The sequence below is a fragment of the Galeopterus variegatus genome, unplaced genomic scaffold (genome assembly GCF_000696425.1).
Source record: "Galeopterus variegatus unplaced genomic scaffold, G_variegatus-3.0.2 Scaffold259, whole genome shotgun sequence".
In the NCBI taxonomy this organism is placed as follows: Eukaryota; Metazoa; Chordata; class Mammalia; order Dermoptera; family Cynocephalidae; genus Galeopterus; species Galeopterus variegatus.
The window spans coordinates 171,373-181,357 of NW_007726370.1; positions in this window are offsets into that span (position 1 = coordinate 171,373).

A 9,985-nucleotide genomic window follows, 5' to 3' on the forward strand; every position below is an offset into this window, starting at 1 on the left:
GGCATCAGCAACATAGTATTGAAAGAATAACCAAGTGAACTGATAGCTATCTCTGCTTTTATAGATACTGTGAGCTCTAACTACACAGTTGTGGTTGATTATGCTGTAATTATTTAGTGTTGCTTCAAGTCTTTAACCCTTTCAATGTGCTGCCATAGCTGTAACATTCTAAAGTGTGAAAGGAACATAAAAGATTTGAAGACTCAGACTGATATACAAAATATAAAAAAAATAAGCTGGGACATACCATATTTTTTTAATTCTAGGTCTTTTCTCTTCACATTTAATGTGTCTAGATTTGGAATATATTTTACAGTGTTTTTTCTTAAAAATTCACCAGCCAGCAGGGGAAAAAAGAGTAAGCTGTCATCATCTACGCATGTGCAAACCTGCATACAGAAGGAATCTGTTCAACTCCATTACTTGCTGTTTGAATTTTTAAATTAAATTGGTACCTTGTTTATGTGAAGCAAAAATCTTTCACTAGAACACTGAACATCTATCTGTCAAAAGCTTCCATCTGGCTTTTAAGAGAAGCAATTTTTAATTTACAAAAAAAAAAAAAAAAAAAAACCCTGTGATTTTACCCAAATAGGATATGCAGGAAAAACATTGGTATTCCTCAACATGCCTAGAAATTCGCCTGTCAAGCCTAAGGATCTTAAAGAGGTCAAGGTTTGAGCACAGATTGTGAAATGCAGCACATTACCAAAGTATTATCCTTAATTGACAATAGCCTAACATAACTGAAAAATTCTTTGACATCAGACACACACATTTACTCTGAAATTCTGACTTGCTGCTGAAAGAAAAAAGATATGTAATTATATGGATAAAAGAATAATATTATTGGCAGGTAAAATAGATTACCTTCATTTAATATAGTTTTTCTCGCCCTTGAAAGCTACTGCGAAACAGATGAAGTGTGTTGAAATTGCTAGCAACTGACAACTGAGGGATTCATGTGTTTTCTGTGCTTCTAACAAATCATTAATTGTGGCTAGAATATCTATTTTTTAGGTACACATATTTTTCAAATGTATCTAACATATTTTCAAACATAGAGATTGAGAATTGATTGGGATTGAAACAAGAAGAAATCTCCAACTTTAAAACATTTGAATGACCTAATCTTGTAAAGAATTGAAAACTGTGCAGTATGCTTTGATGCTACTGATAACTGAGATGGCAAGATCATTAGTAAGGCAAATACTTAGAGTAAATTTACCCAGCCACATACTGGTCCTTATATACCCTGGCTTTTCTTCTAGTACCAATTGACCTGACTAAGAATATTTAGGTGATCTATAGTTCAGTTTCAACAGTATTGGGACTTTTTATTTTAGAATCTCTCATTTAATTGAATTTTATAGTTTATCCAGAATTTGTGTTTTATGTCAAGAATACATAGCTTTCTTGCATCTTACATATTTTTGTTTAATAAATAATTGTTACTATGTGTTAATGTGAGTACGACCTTTTGTAAAGCAAAGTTACATTATGTAAAGATGTTTAATTTTTAAAAAGTAATTGAATATATTTGCTTATCAGGACCCTAGTAAACACTAGTAAAAGCAGTGCAGTGTATTGTAGCTTGACACTGACCAATTAGATTCAGTTCCTTTGATCTGCTTAAGTTTCAGGGATGGACCTTAAATAGTTACCATATCATGCCACATATACAAACTGAAATAATTATTTAAGTTAATAAGTTTGGGGAAAACATATGTAAGTGCTGATTTTTCACCAAAAAATTAAAAAAAAAAAAAAGAGTTGGCAGAAAAACTCAGAAGCTGTAGCTCTATTTATTATATTGGACAACTGGCAAGTCAAATACACCCCCATTTATTAATAATGTAGTAAAATGAAACAAAGTATTTCCCTATTGAAATATATATATATATATATATAATATATATATATATATATAGTATATTACTGGCTCTGTTGTTATGGGTGAACTAGTTTTTTTGATATATATTACTTAAATCTAGGATTGAAGAAATCAAAATGAAAAACTGCCGTAAGGAGAATTAAGTGGAATCAGAATCTGAGACATGGCATGAAAATGAAGAATATGAATGACTGGTGAAAATTTTTTTAACAATGACTTCATTGTGATCATTCTTTTCACCAGAGAAACATTCCCAGGTATCAAAAATGAAACCATGGAAGCTTTAAATCAAAAGTTGGTGCTTACCAGAAACAAACCCACGCAAATATGGTCAAATAATCTTTGACAAATGCACCAGTAATATGCAGTGCAGAAAGGATGATCTCTTCAATAAATGATGTTGAAAAACTGGATATCTACATGTAAGAAGAAAAAAAAATGAAATTGGATCTTTATCTTAGACCATAAACAAAAATCAACTCAAAATGGATTAAAAATTTAAACATAAGACTTGAAATCATAAACTCCTAGAAGAAAAAATAGAGGAAAAGCTCTATGACATTGGCCTTGGCAGTGATTTTTTGAATATGACATCAAAAGCACAGGCAACAAATGCAGAAATAAACAAGTGGGACTACATCAAACTAGAAAGTTTCTGCCCAGTAAAAGAAACAATTAACAAAATGAAAAGGCAATCCACAGAATGGGAGAAAATATTTGCAAACCATATATCCAATAAGGGGTTAATATCCAAAATATGTAAGGGACTAGTAAGACTCAATAACAAATAAGCCAATTAATGGGCAAAGGGCCTGAATAGACATTTTTCAAAGATGACATCCAAATGGCCAGTAGGTATATGAAAAGGTGATCACAATCATTAATCATCATGGAGATGTAAATAAAAGCACAATGAGATATCACCGCACTCCTGTTAGAATGACTACTATCAAAAAGTCAAAAGATAACAAGGGTTGACAAGGGTGTGGAGAAAAGAGAACCATTTACCTTTAAATTTTTGATGGGAATGTAAATTGGTACAGCCATTACGAAAAACAGTATGGAGGTTCTTCAAAAAAGTAAAATAAAACTACCATATGATTCAGCAATCCCACCTCTGGGTGTACAAGGGTACTTCTTAATAAGAACTGTTCATGGAAAGATTCGTATTATCTTTCAATTCTATTTTTCCATGAACTTTTTGAAGTATCCCCATATATCCAAAGGAAGTGAAATCAGTATCTCAAAGAGATATCTGCATTCCCATATTCACTGAAGCATTTAATAGCTTCAATAAAGACATGACAATCACAATTCCTTGAACTTTTTAAGACAAATGAACAGATATGATGTAGCGGGAGAAGGGAGAGAGGGAGGGGGAAAGGGGAACAGGTAAAGGGTCATGTAAATCGACTACAATGTATATTGAGAAGTTAAAATTTAAAAAAAGTCAGTTACCAAATAACATTTAAAAAAAAGATATGGGGGCCCAGCCCGTGGTGCACTCGGGAGAGTGCGGCTCTGGGAGTGAAGCGACGCTCCTGCCGCGGGTTCGGATCCTATATAGGAATGGACGGTGCGCTCACTGGCTGAGCGCGGAGTGGGTGACACCACGCCAAGGGTTGCGATCCCCTTGCCGGTCACGAAAAAGACAAAAAAAAAAGATATGGAAATAACCTATGTATGTGTCAACAGATGAATGGATAAAGAAAATATGGTGTATATATATATATATATATATATACATATATATATACAATGAAATATTATTCAGCCTGAAAAAGAAAGAAAATCCTGCCATTTGCAACAATGTGGACAAATCTGGAAGACATTTTGCTAAGTGAAATAAGCCAAACACAGAAAGACAGATATTGCACGATCTCACTTATACGTGAAATCTAAAAAAGTCATACTCCTAGTAACCAAGTAGAAGGATAGTAACCAGGGGTTGGGGATGGAGGAAATAGAGAGATGCTGGGCAGAGGGTACAAATTTGAAGTTATAAGGTAAATAAGTTCTGGGGACCTAATGTACAGCATGGTGACTATACATAAATAGTGTACTGTAGGGCCGGCCAGGTGGCGCACTGGAGAGTGCGCCGCTTGGGAGTGCGGTGGCGCTCCCGCCGAGGGTTCAGATCCCATGTGGAGACCGGTTCCTGCTCACTGGCTGAGCGTGGTGCGGGCGCGACACCGAGGGTTGCGATCCCGTTACCGGTCAGTAAAAAAGACAAAAAGGAAAAAAAAATGGTGTACTGTATATTTGAAATTTGCTAAGAAAGTAAATTTCAATTATTCTAACCACAAACAAAAGTAACCATGTGAAGTGATGGACATATTAATTAGCCTGATTATGGTAATTATTTCACAATGTATACACATATCAAAACATTACATTGCATACCTTGAATATACACAAATTTTATTTGTAAATTAGACGTGAATAAAGCTGAAAAAAAGATAGTTCTTAATAAAAACTATTCAAAAATAAGAAAGTGGACATTGTCATGAACATAAATTGTTTCACAGCTTCTGAATTGTTAAAAATGACATAAAAATAATAACATTTCCCCTGTATGAATTATGACAGAATGAATTATTATAGAATGGTTGAAATTCCTAGCTTATGTTCTGAGATTTGCTGCTGTTTGGTTGGAAAGAAAAAAATAGCTACTGTGAGAAGGAGTAGTGTAATTTTAAAAAAATAATTCAAGTCTTGGTAGATAGATAGTACAATTAATTGTATGAAATTGGCTTCATGAGTTAGTGTAGACATCTGGTAAACTAACACCTTGTTGCTTTCACTTGAATGGACAACTTTGTCTTTTTATGTTTTTTTATGTCAGTTTCCTAGAAATATTTTATAGTCTTAAACAAAAGCTGCACCTGAAAATATTTTCATTTTTTAATGTGAGAAAAGAAATAAAAAACAAATTCATGATACTTATATTTTTTAAGCCACCAAAAGAGCTGATTATACTGGTGTTGAACAATCAGTTATAATTTGGGATATGGCAGATCATTGGGACAAAAATGTCCACTCTGAGCCCTGAGTGGTCTAGATTCCTCATTTGACCTCAGAAGATAAATTTACGGGGGTGTCATTTTACAGTACTTTGACAATGGGTCTGGTTGTTCTGTTTCTCTACTCTGAAACGGACTACACGGAAGACTCTTAACATTTCAGGAATTTAAAAATCCTTTCCGAGTATCAAATAAAACCTGTGAATTCCAGGTACAGAAAAAAGAACACACACACACAAACATTTGCATATATTTTCAAGATGTTCATAGATTGTCCAAAGCTCTTGTGCACCTAGTCCCAGGTTAAGAAGCTATTTTGCAATGTCACATGTTCTATGAATATTCTATGAGCACAGTCTTTTTCCCTACCACTGATGTCTATAAAACTTCCATAACATTATATTCTCACCTGCTGGTAGGTATAATACTTGCTGGAGAATAGAACAGCAGAGGAGAGGAGCTTTGTCGTCCTACAGCAAATCCCAGAAGGGTACACACTAGCACATGAAAGGGACGAATAAGCCCTAGGTATTAGATAGTCTGTCATCACTGACAGCCTGAAAGAAGTCAAACCTAAAATTTGTCTGTTTCAAATTTTAGCACTTGATTTTACAGTATTTTTGACAGACAAATATATTCTTTACATAAGTGATTTAGAATAATTTATATTTTTCTTCTTTTAAGAGGTTAAAAAACATCTTTATGACATTCCAACCCCCCCTGGTGGCAAAAAAAAAAAAAAAAATAGAAGATACAAAACAGAATATGGCTGGTTTCCAAGCTTTTCTGCAAAGACTAGTGCAGTGGTAAAGAAGAATTAGGTACAGCAGTTAAATCTTTTGCTTAGATTATTATTTTTTTTTTTTAACAATTAGGGAGTGCATTCATCATACAAAGTCTTACTGTCAAATTGATCCCAATAGCTTACACTGAAGACCTTTTATGAAGCTGATGGGTGAAAATTTTATGAGTCAAGCATGGAGCTGAACACAACAGTAGAAAGCTTTCTTTCCATTCCTCATGGGGAAAAGCTGCCTTTTTTTTTTTTTAAAAGTGTCAAAGTTTCAAAGTATTCCAAAATAATAATAATAATAATAATAAGCAAAATGTAAAAGAGACAAATTGGTCAAATTTGAGTGACATCAATGCTTTAAAAATTGAAGAATAGACTTCCATCTCCAGCCAAGATAAAATAACAGGGACTGGATTTACTCTCCTGCCTGAAACAAATAAAAAACTGAATAAACTAAAATGTATGAAGCATTGGTTTTCGAGAAATTAGATACCAGGCAATGAATGACAATGATTCTAAGAGACCAGAAACAAATGAGATGGGCACCAAGATTGTCCCAGCTTATTGCCTAGAAACAGTTCCCAGACTGTGGCAGAGTTGAGGAATCCAGCCGTCTCCCTGAGTTCAGGAGGCAGAGTTGATAAGGCGGGGAGACCAAGGCTGCCAGAGTTTACAGGGTGTGGAACTGTACAGAAGGAGATTTCCTACGCACACTAACAAAGCTCACTCAAGAAGAAGTACATCATATTAATAGCCACATATCTATTTTAAAAATTGAACTTTTAGCTAAAAATATTTCCTCAGAGAAAACACCAAGTCCAGATGGCTGTACAGGTGAATTCCATCCAAACATCTAAGGAAGAAAATCTTACAAAAAGTCTGCCAGAAAATTATAAAGGAAAGAATACTTCCCAACTCATTCTGTCAGCACCACGCTCAGCCAGTGAGCTAACCGGCCATCCCTATATGGGATCCGAACCCGGGGCCTTGGTGTTATCAGCACCACACTCTCCCGAGTGAGCCACGGGCCGGCCCTTCCCAACTCATTCTGTAAGGCCAACTCTACTCAGATACAAGAACCAATCCTAGACTTTAAGGCAAGAAACTACAGATTAACATTTTTCATAAGCGTAAATGCAAAAGTTCTTAACAAAAGTTTAGCACTTTGAATCAAAAAGTGGGTTCCAAGTAGGGTTTTTCCCAGGAATGCAAGGTTGGTTTAGCATTCAAAAATCTATCAATGTAATTCACTGTATTAGCAGATGAAAAGGGAAAACTCTATGATCATCTCAGCAGGTGCAGAAAAAACATAGAACGAAATCCATTCCTGATAAAACTCTCAGCAAACTGGGAAAACAAGATAACACCCTCAATCTGTCAAAGGGCATCTATAAAAGCCCACAATTAACATTAGACTTAATGGTGAAAGATTGAATGATTTTCCCCTGATGTCAGCAAAAAGGCAAGTTTGTATGCTCTCAACACTTACTCAACATTTTACTGGAGGTTAGAGTAAGAAAAAGAAATAAAAGGCATGTAGAGTAGAATGAAAGAAATAAGACTGCTTTTATCAACAGCAACATGATTTTCCTACATTGGACATTTTGTGTAATCACACAAAAGCTATTAGAACTATTGCTTAGTAAATTTGAAATATACATTAGTATACAAAATGCAATTGATTTTCTACTAGCAATGAACAAATAAAAATTAAAATTTTTTTGCAAAAGGCAAAGAAAGTTTAGTGGTCTGAGAATGAATAGTATTTACCACAAGCCTTTCTTCAGATAAGAAAAGTCCACACTAAATAACAAAACAGATTCATATTTCCCATGGCTCATTAAAATTGCCCCATAAGTTGCAGGACTAGTGTTTTCTGATTCCTGGTTACAGATGAGATTGATGACCAATCCTATAAAAATCACAAAACTACTTCTTCTCATTGTATTCAATTCTAATATCCATAATCTAAGACAATTTGAAATTAGTTGCCTTCATTGACATGATAGATTTAAAATAGCTTTCCCTAGTTCTGTAAATTCTAATTTTAAGGAAATTGATTAATCCAATAAAAATAATCAATCATTTGTGTAGTCAGAGTTGCACACACTAACATGTCTTTTTATCCTGATAAAAATGCTGAGCTTTTGTTGTAAAAACAGATAGAAAATATTTAGATTAATGGTTGAGTCAAATGTTAGCCCTTCTTATTAAGTGTTTATTTGTTCTTTCCGAGTGTTAATCAAAACAACTGGTCAATCTATTAAAAACAGACAAACCGTCACTTAGGCCTGGGTTCTCTCCCAAAGAGACCAAGGATGGCTTTAGGAGGTTCTTGTGCTTCTTGAAATAGTAAAAAATATATTCTGTGCAAGAGCATTTTTCTGAGAAGAGGTGTAATCCTTCACTGAATTTTCAGAAGGGCTGTTACTTATGGGCTGGCCAGTTAGCTCACTTGGTTAGAGCGTGGTGTTGGTAACACAAAGGTCGAGGGTTCAAATCCTCATACTGGCCAGCGACCAAAAAAAAAAAGAAGAAGAAGAAGAGGGGTTGTTACTCAAATGAACTTAAGAATCACTGAGTTAGAGATATGTCAGTGATGGTATTTTAAAAATATCTTTCATAGAGGGCCATCTTACTCCAAACAAGACTGATATGTTTAAGTACCTGTTAACAACAATAGCAATGTACCAGTTACCATCATTACATAACAAACCACCCCAAACTTACAGCATAAACAATAACCATTCCATATGTCCAGGGTACATCAGAGGTGGCTTGTGTCTGCCCTATAATATCCATGAAGACTCAAATTACTGGGAGTGACTCAAAAGCTTAGGAGCTGGAATTATATGGAGGCTTCTTCACTCACATGTCTGATGCTTGTGCTGGGATGACATGAAGACTGGGCTCAGCTGGGACTGTTGGCTGGAGTACCTACATGTGGCCAGTTCATTTGGGCTCTCACAGCAAGGCAGGTATGTTCTGAGAAGGGAGCATCCCTAGAGAGAGCTTTTCAAGAGAACCATCTGGAAAGTGCATGGCCTTTTATGACCTAGCCTCAAAAGTTATGTACTACCACTTCAGCCATTTTCTATTGTTTGGAGCAGTCACAGCCTACCCTGATTCAAAGGGAGGAGACATAGATTCTACCTCTTGATGGAGCAGTGGCAAGGTCACATTGCAGAAGAACATGTAGGATGGGAGAGATTTTGGTAGCTCTCTTTGAAAATACAACTTGTCACTAAGAACAACAAACAAACTCTTCCTCTTTTTAAATCAAATGTAATAAGAAGTATCCCAATAAAGGCTAAATTAATAAAAATTTGTCTGGCTTCTGTTAATCTTTAAGCAGGAGATGAGGCATTCATGTTATAAGGCTGATTTTCCCAAACATGAGACTTCTGCCACATAGCTTACTCTTGGGAACCACTTCACTCATCCTGACTTATTGTTAGTCATAGCCATAAAATGGTATTCCAATTTCTATACAGATAATAATAATAACCACATATACTTGGAGAAGAGTAAGGGATGCTTATTTTACATAGTGTTTCTATTGATAAATGCATTGAGATAACCTGTGTATTATGGCTAAAGTAATATAAGGCTGAAGTAATTTCATCCTTCTACAAATGTAGTTGCATTAAATTTCTTATTCCCACTTACCTAAAATGAATTCAGTTTATTATTTTTTTCCTACCTTATCCGCAGTTCAATAATGGCTTGCTTATTTTTCTCAGTCTGCATTCAGGTCTTTTTAACCCTCCTACATCAAAAAACATTTATTACATATTTTGCTATGAGTCAAGTACTTTGCTGATGCTGAGACCATCCTTGCCTTCATTCCTTGTGGAGGACAGATATCAAGCAAGTAGTTACGATGTGAAGAAGGCTATGTTGAATTTTGGGATACATGCCATAGGGACCTGAAATGGGAGGTGCAATCTAGTCCTTGGGGTAGAATGTAGGAGTGGCGATAGAGCAATATGTTTTGGGGGAGCAAACAGCATGTATAGAAAAGATCACATCACCTTTAAAGAACAGAGAATGATAATCAGCATCTTTTAATGTGCTTATTGGCCATTTGAATATCTTCTTTTGTAAAATCACATTCAAGACTTTTAGCCCTTTTTTTATTAGGTCATTTGTCCTTTTCTTATTGACTTGTAAAAACTTTAAAAAATATATTCTGAATATCTTTCATCAGATATGTATGTTTCAAATACATTCTCCCAGACTGTGGCTTGCTTTTTTTTTTTTTTTAACTTTTTT